At 39.7% G+C, this 15,043-nt stretch overlaps 1 long non-coding RNA gene across 3 annotated transcripts in view; it reads left to right on the top strand.

Annotated features, from left to right (window-relative positions):
- Positions 1-1,938: 1,938 nt before the first annotated feature.
- LOC131134669 (uncharacterized) overlaps positions 1,939-15,043 on the top strand; it is an 80,951-nt gene continuing 67,846 nt past the window's right edge. For all 3 annotated transcript variants that reach the window (XR_009131452.1, XR_009131451.1, XR_009131450.1), the window contains exon 1: positions 1,939-1,988. This is a non-coding gene — a long non-coding RNA (uncharacterized LOC131134669). The remainder of the gene's footprint in view (positions 1,989-15,043) is intronic.

Here is a 15,043-nt window from a genome sequence, read left to right as displayed (position 1 = left end):
AGTGAAGACTTGATTGTTCTTAAAGGGACAATGTGACAGCGAGACAACACATGGACGCAACCTTCCTCTTTTGCCATGAGTTATTTCTGGAATTCAGCAGCGATTCTCACCTCAATAAGCCAAATTGCAGTCAAAGTGGCGCCATTTGATTGACATGTGAGAAACAAAACACTGTTGAGTTCAAGGTGTCCGTGGCTGCCATGTTGTGTCTTTGGGAAAGTCACATCTTTAAATAAGGTTCAAATATTCTGATATCTTCTTTTTTCACACAATCCATCCATCCATTTTCTATGTCGCTTATCCTCACAGGGTACACCCTGGACGGGTGGCCAGCCAATCACAGGGCACATATAGACAAACAACCATTCACACTCACATTCATACCTATGGACAATTTGGAGTCGCCAATTAACCTAGCATGTTTTTGGAATGTGGGAGGAATCCGGAGTACCCGGAGAAAACCCACACATGCAAACTCCACACAGAGATGCCCGAGGAATTGAACTCGGGTCTCCTAGCTGTGTGGCCTGTGCGGTCCGCCGTACAGCCACTGAGGAACTAATGAAAAACTATTCATTCATTCATTCATTTTCTACCACTTATACTCATGAGGATCACAGAGGATGCTGGAGCCTATCCCAGCTGTCTTCGGGCGAGAGGCGGGGTACACCCTGGACTGGTGGCCAGCCAATCACAGGGCACATATAGACAAACAACCATTCACACTCACATTCATACCTATGGACAATTTGGAGTCGCCAATTAACCTAGCATGTTTTTGGAATGTTGGAGGAATCGGAGTACCCGGAGAAAACCCATGCATGCAAACTCCGCACAGAGATGCCAGAGGAATCGAACTTGGGTTCCCTGGCTGTGTAACCTGCGCGCTAACCACCAACAAGTGAGTAGAGTAGTTACTGAGAAACTAATGATTAGGTTAGGTAGTCTGTTGTATACCTGATTGTAATGGCCGACAATCAAATAATCCTGGGAGCATTTCCGCGTGGACAGGGCCTCAACGTTCCATATCTTGCCGGAGAAACATTTGATAGGATTGTGTCTGATGCTGACACATGCTAAATGACACAAACTGATGATTCCGGCATTTTATCCATCTGGGAAAGGGATTAGAACCAAAATACTGAGAGCGTTATGAAAGGAGGAACAAGGGGTGAGTCAAGGTTTTATAAGATGAACATTTGTACCCGTGATGGGGTAACGTAGCTCATCTCGTGTCCTCATGTTTTGTGAATAGGCTCCTAATTGGCGGGACGCTGTGAATAGACAGCTGGCTGAGGCGAGCGACGACAAAAGAAGACGGCGAGGTGGTGCTGGAGATGAGGTCTTCTCTATTTGTCACCTCTACCCCCAAACTAGAAGGAGAGAAAGACGGTGGGATGGAGTGTGGGAGCTGAGTCGGGGGCATCGGCGGTCAGAATGAGTGGAAAGGAAAAGCGGCCAAGCAGAGAAAAAGAAAAAAAGGGGCCGAGCGAGCAAATAAGAGATAGAAGGTAATCACAGGAGATTATGTTCTTGTGATGGAGGCAGAGCTGCAAGGATAAGTAGGCTATCTGAGGATGACAATCCCAAACACGTCAATAAAGCCCGGCGTATGTGGCCGCGTTGGTGTTGTGAGCTTTTTGCTTGAAAAGCAATTAGGTCGGTGAGGGGCCAAAAGTGGTACTCATCATGTAAAGAAGTAACACTTCAGGGGGCCTAATTGGCTCAGACTTCTCTGCATGTGTTCTGGTTCCCACAGAAATCAAAGCATCAGGACCCATTTTATCCAATGTTAGTCATTTTTACAGTCAAAGAAATAATTCCGGTGGAATTATTCATTCAGATAAAGCATTCATCTTCGTCACGTTAATTCATCTTTCCTTTGGTTTGTTGTCGTGTCGTATTCTGCTGGTTTTGTCTTGTACAGTGAAATTTGTCAGGGCTCTACGTTAAAAACAAAAATGACTTGCCCATGGGGAATCCTTAAGGTGAGAACTACTTGCCCGAACTTGCCCCATGTAAAATGAAAAGACTGCCATAATGATATCATATATCAATATATGCTGATAATTCATCAGATAATAGTACTGATGCATTGTATTTGGAGGAATGTCTGAAAATTTGTGGAGATAGATGTTAACATGGCGATCCATGCTACCTTACACATGGTAGTCGTAGTAAGCAGTGATATTTATAAGTTGTGCACCACAATGAAACATTTGACACATTTGTGTACTAGTAAAGTGTTTTTAATCCAGAAAAAAAAAATGCTCAATGGTCAAACAATAATTTGTGAAGCAAAGGTGAGAAAAATACACAGAGAGAAATTGAACCGCTAGATTTTGTAGCTTGTGCAAAATCAGCACTTGGTATTGGATCTAATGGGTGGTGTTTCATTGTGACCACTTCAAATTGTCACAGGAATGTGATTCACTCACCTGTGCCATCATTTGATTTGCTGCCGCTAATAAAATACTTGTTTAGGAGGCACTGTTTCATCACTTTTTGCTGTTTTCCTTCAGAAGTTGTTGAAGAATTAGACGATGTTGGCAGGGACGCCATGATAGATGTTTTCCTACTCAAACCATCGCTGATTGGTTGATCGCGAACAAGAACGGGTGTGGGTAAAACGCGGATTGTGGATTACGGACCGTGGTCTAAATAAACGATTCTGATTGGTCCATTTCAAGATTTGCAAGGATTGGTTTGCAAATTACCACCGGAATTACGCAGTCCGTGTTTTACCAACACCCAACAAGAACCGCTTTAAAAAAAAATCTTGGCAGTACGGCATGCTAAAGTGCACTTGCCCGACGGGAATATTAATGATTGGATTTACTTGCCCGAATTTTGTTTTAACTTGCCCCAGGCCATCGGTACATCGTTATTGTCGAGCCCTGTTTGTCTCTATCCTATCAGAATGGGCTGGCAGCCATTGTCCGGGGTTGGGACTGGGCTCATAGGTCAGTGAAAGCATCCATGTCTGGGTGACCCAGGGGGTCGTGCGGGTGAAGTGTCTTGCCCGAGGACACAACAGCAGTGACTGGGATGGAGGAAGCGGGATTCCAATCCTCTGGTTACTGTACAGCTGTTTGAGCGCCGAATTTATATTCGGGAAGACACGTCAGACCCTCTGCAGGCCATGGGAAAGCCAAAAGTCAATTATTGCATTGTATTTCTATTGTATATTTCTGTATAGTTCAGGGTTGTGTTGACATGCTATTAGCGTAAATTCCATGTCTTTGCTAAGTCTATGCTTAAAAAAAAAACACACAGAGCCAGATTATACAAAAATCGAATCCCTTGTTTATTTCATGACATAACACCCTATAGCAAGGGTCTCAAACTGAATTCACTTGGGGGCCACTGGAGCTAAGGTCTGGGCAAGGCTGGGCCACATCAGGTTTTCCAAAAAAAAAAAAAAAACACACATTTATTGAAAACAGAAAAATAAGAAAAATATCCAAACTTTTTCAGTGCTTTGGTTCCGATTTTCTACAATAAAAGCTCTGATAAAACATTCCACTGTTCTCAAATATCTTCATTTTTATTTTTCTGCACAAAATAAGATGAAAAATAAATAAACAAATCAAGAATGAAGAAAATCAATCAGTAATAAATAAATATAATAATAATAAAAAAACGGCAAATAATAAAAATTTAAGAAACCACATATAGTTGGTGGGTAGACAAATTATTTTTTTCAGATTAAAATGAACAAAGCATTATTAGAGCCCTGTAGACATGACCAAACACGACTATAGTCACATTTATACTTTTTTATTTACAACATATTGCGCAACTGCAGGGTCTTGAGACACATGCTAACTCGCAAACTAGAGAGCTAGCGACCTAAACGGTAGCCTTCAAGTTATTTCCTTTGAACTTAAATAGCCAAAAACTTACCACTTCCACACGGATAGGGAGGATAACTATTAACAGTTATTTAACCTTTAACATGAACATGAATCAAACGTAATAATTTTTTCTGGGTACGTGATACCATACAGCATCCATATCAAACTTGCGCGGGCTGCACTAACATTAAACTTTCATATCAAGGCGGGGTCTCAAACTAGTGTCCTGCGTGCCACATTTGGCCGCGTGTTTGAGACCCCTGCCCTATAGTGACCGTTATATTCCTATCACACAATATGAGTGTCACGAGACAATTCACAAGTCAACATTTTAAATAAGCTGAACAATATATGTAGGACAATATATCAGAATCAGAATGTCCTTGATTGTCATTTTACATACTTTATATTATATTGTAGAATGAAATTGCATTGCAGCAGCTCCATTTTCAGTGCAAGACAGTATGACAGTACAAAATATAGAAATTAGAAGAATAAATAAAGAATAAATTGAAGAATTAGAAGAATAAATAACAAAGGATCTACATTGTAGAGGACGATCGGTTGCCTTGGTTGACAATATGACAATATATCACAATCTACCAATTTAATTTCTCTAATTTCTCACTGTGTGGGTATGCTAGCGGCCCCTGCCTCCGCCCACCAAGACAACAAAACTGTATGACAGACAAAAGGGCTTCATCCGTTCATGTCGTTGTTCTGTGGAGAAAAAACATGCCAACCTGCTGAAAGCGGTGCACAGAGTGAACTCTCTTTCTTCTTGTTTGGGGGCAAGAGACAAGGAAAACAGACACACATGGACAGGGCAATATATTGAGGCCGGGAAAATGATCAAAAATGCAAAAATAATCACAAATGACAAATGTATAAACATCTGAACATTTAACATAACTTTTAGGTTCTGTTGAGTTGAATTCTGGATGTTAACCGAAAAAACATGCTAACCAGGACGGATGTTAACTGAGGTAGCACTGTACTGTACGTTTATATGGTGCTGAAATTTCTCTGCTGTTGATGTGTTCAGGACAGAATAAAGTTATAAAAGAGAGTCAGACTCTGTGTGACCTTGTGGGAACACAAGGTCACACATATAGTCGTGTCCTGTCATTTATCTTTCTGTTTATAAAATACAGTAACAATTAGCATATTTCACACATAGTTCCAAATGTGATTAATGACTATTACATCATTTGAAAATGGCTATTAATTTGATCATTTTTTTTTGTCATTATTTGACAACTGTAATTGTTATTATTGTGCCGGATGTGAAATAATTCAAACCTGCATTGAAAGTCTGTTCTCTTCACTCTACACCGGAAGTATACGGGAATCTAGAGAGGAAATTAAAAAAAAAAAACTGTTAGGAAAACAAATACAAAATAAAAGACAGGACTCAAAAGGGAGGCCTGATTTTTTTTTGGTAGAAAATGTGAAATAAATATGAAAAAGAATACAAGGAAATTGAAAGTACATATGCTGATGATGCATTTGAAATATGCAAAAGCAGCTCCACTGTATGCATCTCATTTGAAGCATCCAGTGTGGGTCATTTGTAGGAAAATGATGTGTTTTGGATGAGGCTGCTTTGATAAAATGGCACCCAGTATGACCTCCATTTTACAGAATGCTTACAATGGTAATGGGAACTGCGGGAGGTGAGGGGGTTGAAGGAAACAAGCGCACACTCACACACACACACACTGTTTAACTCCTCACACATCATCTGATATTCATGTGTTCATAGAAATTAGGGGTGCACAATAATTCTCAAACTGATAATTATTAGGCCAATATAAGGGAATTATGATGTCATACAGATAAATCCCATAACTGATGATGATTTAAAAGCGCTCCTTTTGTCATAACTTCCCGTGAGCTCATTTGTGAACAAACTTTCCGAGTATGACACGTGCAAGATGTCCCAAATGCTTAAAACCAGCAGTGTCAGCAGTTTAAAAAGTGCCAAAGATTTTCCAGAGACCTCCGTGGCGGTGCACCGGCTACTCAGAGCATGTGCCCGAATATAGTGCACCTTGCTGGGCCACAGCAGGTGGCTTCTCCCCCTCCATACTCTGGTTCTCCTGACAGGGGAACTTTTTTTTTTTTCACTCTATTATGTCGGACAAGCCATGGCTGACTTCAAGGTAATCTAATCTAATGTCATGTCTCAGAAATTACTTATATTTCAATATTTTTAACTGATAACAGGTCATGGTCAAGCATGAAACAGCCATCATTTATTAATTCATACATTTATGAGAAATGACAATAAAGTCAGGGAGTGATGTTCACACATGAGTATAGCGAAGAAGCACCGTGTTTGCCTTCATTCTGCGTTGCCGTCTTCATTCGGTCATAAAGACGTGATGAATGCCAATACATAAGCATCTGTTTCCCCTCAAACCGTCAATGAAGGAATCCCACCTTTTCCATCACAGTGGTCCGATGCTATCAGCTGTCGACTTCAGCTGTGCACTCGCTGCTGCTGCATGGCGGGGTACCTCCACCCGTCAATACCACAGATGCTTATGTGATTGGGAGAGCATTCCCTTGTATGTGTCTGTGTGTATCTCAGTGTCTTCCAGCTTATTGCCATCTGGATAATCGTTGATGGTTTGCGATTATAAAAACATAAGAAAAGAGGGAATATGTTGTCTTAAATGCTTGCAGCTTTTTTCATTTCTTTTGCAACATCTGTTTTATTTCTTTGGGTCGTGCCAGTCATTGTGATCATATATTCTCAATTAACTTCCAATAAACAACAGAATATGTGTCATTTTTTTTCATTTACAAAGAGTTGATACAAGCAGTTGATGTTTGCTAAATACAAGGATGAAGAGTCTTGAACCAGTCATGATGTGCTTATATATATCACTATATTGACACTTACTATGGTACTCGTTATGTCATTGTATGCTCATATCACCTTGTACTTCGGTACGTGACAAAAAAATAAAAATAAAAAAAAAACAAAAAAAAACTGTATTATGGAAAGCAGGAAGTGAACAAATGTAAGTTACTGATTGTAAAAGTACCAGATGGAGGGGTAGGATTTAATAAGCTTTGCTTCTTCCTACTCCTTTTGGACATGTGGAACTGTGAACTGATTATGGGATGCACTCAATTGTAATCTGATGCATGTTCATATGAAATAAAACCATTACCATTACCAAAGAGTCGCGTATACTGGTTATTTGTAGCCCTGTGAGAAATTCATGGTAGTTAGTAAGTAGTTCATAAAAAGGTTCATATCATAAAAAACATGGATACGTTCAGATCTTTCATTGAAGAACTTTGGTTAGCAAACTCATTTAAACCATGCAAACTTTTATGACCTACCTCTGAATAGAATTGGACTCAAGAATCGTTGGGAGACAGAATCAAAACGAGGAATTGGAATCGGAACCAGAATTGGTCAAATTCAAACGAACCCTAAGAATGAGATGATGATATTGTATGCTAAGCGGAAAATGTATGTAAACCGAGGCAAAATTTTGGTAAACATTTTTGACGTTCACCGAAAAAACATGCTAACCAAGGTTCCACTGTATTATTACTGTAATTTCCAGACTATAGAATCTATAAGCCTCAGGTGTCCATATTACACATGCACATTAAGATGTTATACATATAAGGCTTTTTTTAATCTATTGGGTAAATAAATGCATTTTTTTAAACAGTGCATGTAAAACGGCTAAACAGCAGCCTATCAAAAAAGTAATTAATCGCTGTCTTCATCCTCCTCCAGGGAACTGAAACCACTAAAGTCATCTTCTTCAGTGTCAGAATTGAAGAGCCTCATGATTCCTTTGCAGACACAGTCTAGTGTCTCCCTCTCTTTTGTTGTCGCTCTTAGTGTCATTTTTGTCTCGAGGCAAATTTGCCCTTTAGCTTGAGCTGTTGTTTTCATCCTGCCGTCGTGGTGAAACACTATAAACCTTGCAATCCCCGCTCAATACAAAGTGCCGTAGTGTTGAGATGTTGCTTTTTTTCATTGGGGTTCAACATCTGGTGCATTCCTAGCAGTCCAAGCAGAAGCTGTAGTAATTCTATACTTGATCAAACTAACTTGTGTGTGTCATATAAAAAACATTGCTTCATAAAACTTCAAAATTATGATATTAGGTTCATTTCACTACTTCCTGAAGCTGCACTCACAGCATCATGGGAATTGTAGTTCTTTCAGCTATAAATTAGCTACATGATATGTCCTGGTTGAAAGTGTGAGAAAAAAAAGTAGCTGCTTATTCCGGTTTATCTTTAAGGTTTGCATCTAAAAAAACAAAAACATTCTTAGATGTTTACAGAAGAAAAAAAGTGAAAAGGTTGTTGCCATTGCGCCTGCTCTGTTTTCTGTCTAATGCAATTCTATTCTCTGCAGTGTCGTCTCGTTTTAGGCATGCCATCTCACCAATTTCCTCAGCCAGGCTACACAGACCCCCCACTTTAGTTCTCAGATGGTTTCCTCCACCTTTCTCCCTGTGCATTATGTAGATTACCCAAGGATGCCATACATCCCCAGCAGTTCACGCCGAGGTCGCAATCACACACTGTGACAGTGGCAGCCAATCCCGGTCCATCATGGAGGAGGGGCGAGTCTGTGGTCCGCATGCAAGGCTATATTAGTATATCCGTCCGTGTGTGTTGTGGTATGAAATCATGATAGATATTTTGAAATGGAATTTAAACTGAATTGTCAGCACCATTGCTAATATTGACCAAATATTTATGTCATTCGGTATAGACTTTGTCCTCTAGACCTTGATGGCAACCTGAAGCCAAGTCAGCCATGTCATCAAGTCCCTAAGCAGCGTATAGGAAACATGCATCATTGTCTTTTTTTTACCTCTTGTGCAAAAATAAGTAAATTACATTGTTGGGATTTAGCGTTGGGGATTCTAAAAACAATTACCGTATTTTCTGGACTATAAGTCGCTCGGAGTATAAAGTCGCACAAGGCCAAAAATGCATCATTAGGTAGAAAAAACATACATAAGTCGCACTGGAGCATAAGTCACATTTTTTGCGGGTAATTTATTTTACAAACTACTTGACCAAAACAGACATTACGTCATGTTGGAAGACAAGTTATAACAATAAAAGAATAGAGAACAGGCTAACATAATGGTTATTCAGCTACACAAAAAATATAAAAATGAACAGAAAAGGTGTCCAGTGTTTATGTAATATAAACGTTTTTTTTTCATTTATAAGTCGCTCTGGAGTATAAGTCGCAGGAACAGCCAACCTATGAAAAAAAGTGTGACTTATAGTCCGGAAAATACGGTAACTACATCTCTGGTATAGAAGGAGTTAATATTGAATCCTACTTCTTGGAAGTTCACTTCATGCTGGAACCAATTGACTGCAATAAACGAGGGACGACATGTATAGCGACTTAGTTTGCAGCCCTACTTAATATGAAAAGGCTGCACAAAACATACATGGTGCACTTGAACTCCTCATCAGCACAGCGCACACAGTGCTTTCTAAGTGGAGGAAAGGAGACTGATACGTAGTTGTTCAGCGTTTTATGTGTCTTTTATGAACAAATAAACCAAACACACATAATAAAAATATTTAAAGGATTCCATTGCAGGAATCTGTCCATTATGTCCCAAGTACCGCTACCCATTTATCACAGAGAGCTTTGCTTGGGTATGATACCCAAGACAGAGCACAAAAACAGACATATTTTTCATTGAAAACCAAATCCTGTGAAAACGGGTGTACAAAAAGCAAGATTCCACCAAACTCACATCACCCAAAAGTTGATGAAGAACTGGGAGGAACCACACGAACGAGTTTGACGGACAAAAAGGTAAGTGCCAGAAATGCACCACAGCTGTTGTGAATAAACGTGGCAAAGAGAAAGGAAACGGTGCGCAATCACAGGCGCTTTCACCCTAAGAACTCCAAAACAGAGGAGTGACAGAAAGAAAAACAGGATCATGACGCCTTTTTGCAGCAAGCTACTTGATTATGGTGAAATGGGAAGGTTAAATATTAAAAAGGAAGACCATACGCAAAGTCTATGAAATATTCAATGATAATAATGCAGTGAATAAAACAAACATCATTGGCTTACGGTAGTGTGAAGAAGTGTGAGGTCACCACCAGCTTTCTCCTTTTAATGACATTTTTCCAAGCAAATTACATTCATTAACTTTCAACTCCACTTAGATTTCAATTTTAGCGAGGAAGGCTTTGGCAATTTGACATAATTGCGCAATTTGTTGTTCAGTTATTTGTTTTCTCTAATTATTTTGACTTAACTGTGGATAATAGTTTGTTTGGGGCTTTTTTGGTTTCTTTTTCTATTCCAACAGAGAGACTGAAAACTAACAATGGGCCATGTGAACAACAATTCATCATAATTATATAAAAAAAGAATTAATAAACATATTAAAGGATGACAAAACCAGGGAAACCGCTGATTAGTTTGTCATCCACAAGACACCAGAAAAGGCACATGTGTATGCAAGAACCCTCCGGTTGACGTTAATATGGGAATCCTCATTCATTTTCTAGGGTGGAATTGAACTCGGGTTTCCGAGCTGTGAGACCTGCGCGCTACCCACTCGTCCGCCGTGCAGCCCATGGATGTCAGCATCAGTGTTCTATTTGAAACATACAGTGGAAACTAATCCATGAGAGAAATCTTGCTGCTGTGCTCCCAACTCCCTTGACATCACCCCAATCATCCTTAACCCATCAGGTGAAATCTGTTATGACTGTTGGGTTAGCTCTTTGGTCTTGCCCATGGTGGTGGAGAAGTGGTTGCTTGACTGATCACATGATGAGTTGAGATTAGGAGTATTTTCTTAAAGGGACAGGATCATTTGTGTGTTTCATAAAGACACATCAACACTTTTTGTAATGTTTCATTCGGTTACAATGAACCTACCATAAAAGTTCTGGACTGTTCATATTTTTTTAAAGGAGTAATACGTATGCTCGACAATATCAGCAGGGGATCAAATACTTATTATTAGCAGCCTGCCGCTACTTTTAGTGTTCTCAATTACATTTCCTTTAATTAGGAGCCATGTTTGACATGAGAGGGTGAGATAGAGGTGGAGTTTCTAGTTTGTTTTTCTGATAACAATCGACTTTGCCTCGAGGGGAGTTACTGCCCCCCCCCCCGCACACATTTGTCAACTTCATTTCATTGGACTCATTCCACCATGCACGGATTATTTTTAATGTCAGAGAAGAAAGTAGATGTGCAAAGCTGGGCTGCTGTTTATTTCTGATATTGGGAAAAAATACAAAGGAGCACCTGCAGTTTTATTAGTTTTCCACATCAATGTGAGTGTGTGTGTGTGTGTGTGTGTGTGTGCTTTGACAACTTGAGTTCCATGTGTGTATTGTGTCTTGTGTGCTCTGGTGACCTTCAGACTATAGTCCCAAAATGTATACCCAGCTTGCCAAACATCCTCCTGCAATTGGCCATCTGAACACACACACACACACACACAAGCACACACACACACACACGGGTTCACCAGAAACATTTGATGCATGTGATTATTTAATTTTGTAAGCTTCAAATATATAAAATAATAATAAATACAGTCATCCCTCGCTACATTGCGGATTCGAACATCACTCCCTCAACCTAGTATTTTTCCTCCAAATCAATGAAATAGTAAATATTCACTGTTTTGTGGTTTACTAGAGTGTAAGATTATTTTTTTAAAGGCAAAAGACCTAAATTAACACACACCAGACAATCATTAAAGACAGGCTTTTATTGTATCGCACAACAGGCACAATAATAACAGAATAATAATAATAATAATAATAGCCATCATCATCATCATCATCATCATCATAACACAGACTGCAGCTTAAAGTGAACTTTGAATTTCTGACATCGCTTCCTGTCCACACGTACAGAAGACATTGAAACACACATTATTCATGTCTTAAATGGCTTATTTTCTCTTATTATGTCTACTATATTGAGTAACATGGGTGCAAAGGTGATATAAGGATGTTAGTATTTGTCTGGAGGCCTCTAATAATGGTAAAACAGGTTTTCTAAGCTCTAACTACAAAAATTAGCTTCATTGTTGACTCCAAATTGTCCATAGGTATGAATGTGAGTGTGAATGGTTGTTTGTCTATATGTGCCCTGTGATTGGATGGCCACCAGTCCAGGGTGTACCGCGAGACAGCTGGGATAGGTTGCATCACCCCTGCAATCCTCGTGAGGATAATCTGTAGAAAATGGATGTATGGAAATATGGACATGATACAAACCGCACTAAGCCAAATGCCTGTACAAAGTGTGACCTTTTAGATCCGGGATCTAAAGAAGAATAAAAATGTTATCATGGAATCATGGAATTCTTCAATTAAATGATTTCAATTTCAAACATTATCCCAGAGGCGCAATTTAACACAGAGAGCAGCATACAGAAAAATAAGAAATGGAACATCAGACAATAAATGACACAAATTGTGCAAAAAGCAATTGTGCATAAAAAGAAAAACTAAATTAAATAGGGATTGAGCAAAATCTGGACGGGTGAGGGTCACAGTTCAGAAGCTGGACCGCTGTGGAGACAAAAGTTACCTGATTGGATGCTATCTATGTCACTTACCAATGGACAATAGCAGAAATGTGTGCTTGGGTACACATAACATATGATGCATTCAATAGCAATACGATGCAGCCATGAAAAGTCAACGTGCCATTCAGTGCGGACCCGGTGATTTTGGCTGGAGTGGCTATCAATATGCAAAAGAGGCCATGTTTCTTTTAAAAGCGCTTTGGCATCGAGCCTTGGCAGTGTGTCCGCCTGTGCACCTTTGAAGCTGTGGGAAATTCCAACGCTGGAGTTCTGTTGCAGGTTTGCTCTTCAGGGAGACGCTTCCTGGTGAACTTTGGGTTTTAAGTCAGCCTTTGCAGCCTCGCCTCTATTACTGTCAGTGTCATGGAAACAAATACCTAGATCAGGGGTGCTCATTAAGTCGATCGCGAGCTACCGGTCGATCGCGGAGGTGGTACTGGTCGATCGCTGGTCGATCGCTGGTCGATCGCGGCGTGACATTAAAAAAATATCATCCTCGCATCAATGGCGTCACTTGATTGATATACAGGGCAGCCATTCAGATGACAACTGAATGTTGCCCTTCGGGCGACCAATCAAATCAAACAACGTCTCTAAGTGCAGCAGAACTTACGATGTCAGCCTATCATCCATCCCTGTTACTTGATTGACATACAGGACAACCAGTCAGATGACAACTGAATTTTGACCTTTAGGTCACCGCTCATGCGTAAACAACGATGTAAAGTGCTAAGCTAGTCGGCGAATTGCGAGATTTTAAGCCCTCGCTAAAGTTTATGGTCACTAAAATGAGTGAAGGAGCTGGACCAAGTAAAAAGGCAAAAACATATCACTTCCATACGGATATGGAATATTATACGGATATTATGATACGGATATTATCCATAACTGATAAACATTTGGAAGTGTGCTTGAGGCTGGCTATCAGCAGCTACTGTCCGGACTATGCATCCCTGGCTGGTTCAATTCAGTGCAAGTCATCAAAGTAAACTCAGGTAATTACAAAAAATGTTAATAGTTAATTATGTGTGTTTTGCAATATTGGCTCATTTGGTTATGTAAGGTACATCAACATACATTGTACGTACAAATAATCCTCAATACATTTGAAAATAAATAGATGTTTTGCATTTTTGTAGTGGGTAGATCATTTTGATTCGGTCATTTTAAAAGTAGCTCGCATGCTGAAAAAGTGTGAGCACCCCTGACCTAGATGGTTGTGGTAATGTGCCCTGTGATTCGGACTGGGATAGGCTCCAGCTTACCGAGGATCCCAAGGATAAGAAGAAGACAAATCGATTTAGATCCCATATTTCCGGCATTTCTGCACTGACTATTGTGCAAACAGTAAAGCATAATATAGTTAATAGTTTTCTCCAGTCCCACAATAGGCCATTAAACACAACTTCTCCTTCAAAGTGATGCGACACAATGATGAATGACTATTCTATTAAATATTTAAGTCAGTGTGTGTGTGTGTGTGTGTGTGTGTGTGTGGAGAATCAGTATCAGAGGGAGCTCATCAAATCAGTAGATAATTAATGAATATTTTAAATGCCATGTTGATGGGAAGCACTTGACAAGAGGACCAAAGACTGACTGGGGGGTGATTAAAGACTCGTTTGCATCACCAGTCCATCACCCTCACACAAATTATGTACACAGAGCAGTCGCTCTCTTTTCAGAGATCACACAAACTCACAGACTCCAACTATTTTATCGTCTTTCCATCTTTCAGTTCCCCATAAAATCCATTTGTTGATTTACGTATTTATTTTGTATTGAATCAATATCAGACTTTGCGGTATCCGATATGCAATACCCAACCCTACTTTCCAGTTTGACTTAGCGACTAAATCATTGCAGTCAACCTGGCCGATCCTTTGGACATTAGCATAAACAAGAGAGAATCATTGAACAAATATGCAAATAAAATGAACAAATGACCCGCTATCAGTCAAGAAATGTCCATGTATTGACATGACAGAAGTGCACTTGTCAAAACTGGCCCTTTAAATATGCCCCCACCTCTTCATCCTGATTTCCTGTGTCAGGGCTGATAACATAAATTGTGGTCTTGTTTTTCAGAGCTCTTATCAGCCTCCCTTATTGTCTGTATTAACCTTTCACAATTGTAACCTGTTCCCGCCTGTAATGTTATATTTGCCCACAACACACCTCCACCAACACGGCACAATGGGAACAAAGGCACACGCTCCATTGTGACGCTAGAAGGCAAAGCCAAAGGGAAACGACGATACTGTCTGAGAGAGAAGAAGAAGAGAGCGTCATAGTGATGCATAATGTACTAAATTACATGCATGCATCAGATTACAATTGAGTGCATCCCATAATCAGTTCACAGTTCCACATGTCCAAAAGGAGTAGGAAGAAGCAAAGCTTATTAAATCCTACCCGTCCATCTGGTACTTTTACAATCAGTAACTGTTACATTTGTTCACTTCCTGCTTTCATAATACAATTTAAGGGTTTTTTGTTTTATTTTGACAAGAAATGTCCATGTATTGACATTCTTTTTCACTTTATTCTTATAAAATGTGTGCTGTTTTTCACTTTTGCTAT

This window comes from Doryrhamphus excisus, chromosome 8, assembly GCF_030265055.1.
Source record: "Doryrhamphus excisus isolate RoL2022-K1 chromosome 8, RoL_Dexc_1.0, whole genome shotgun sequence".
NCBI lineage: Eukaryota > Metazoa > Chordata > Actinopteri > Syngnathiformes > Syngnathidae > Doryrhamphus > Doryrhamphus excisus.
Note: the sequence above shows the minus strand (reverse complement) of the source record. Positions and strands in the feature narration are given on the sequence as shown.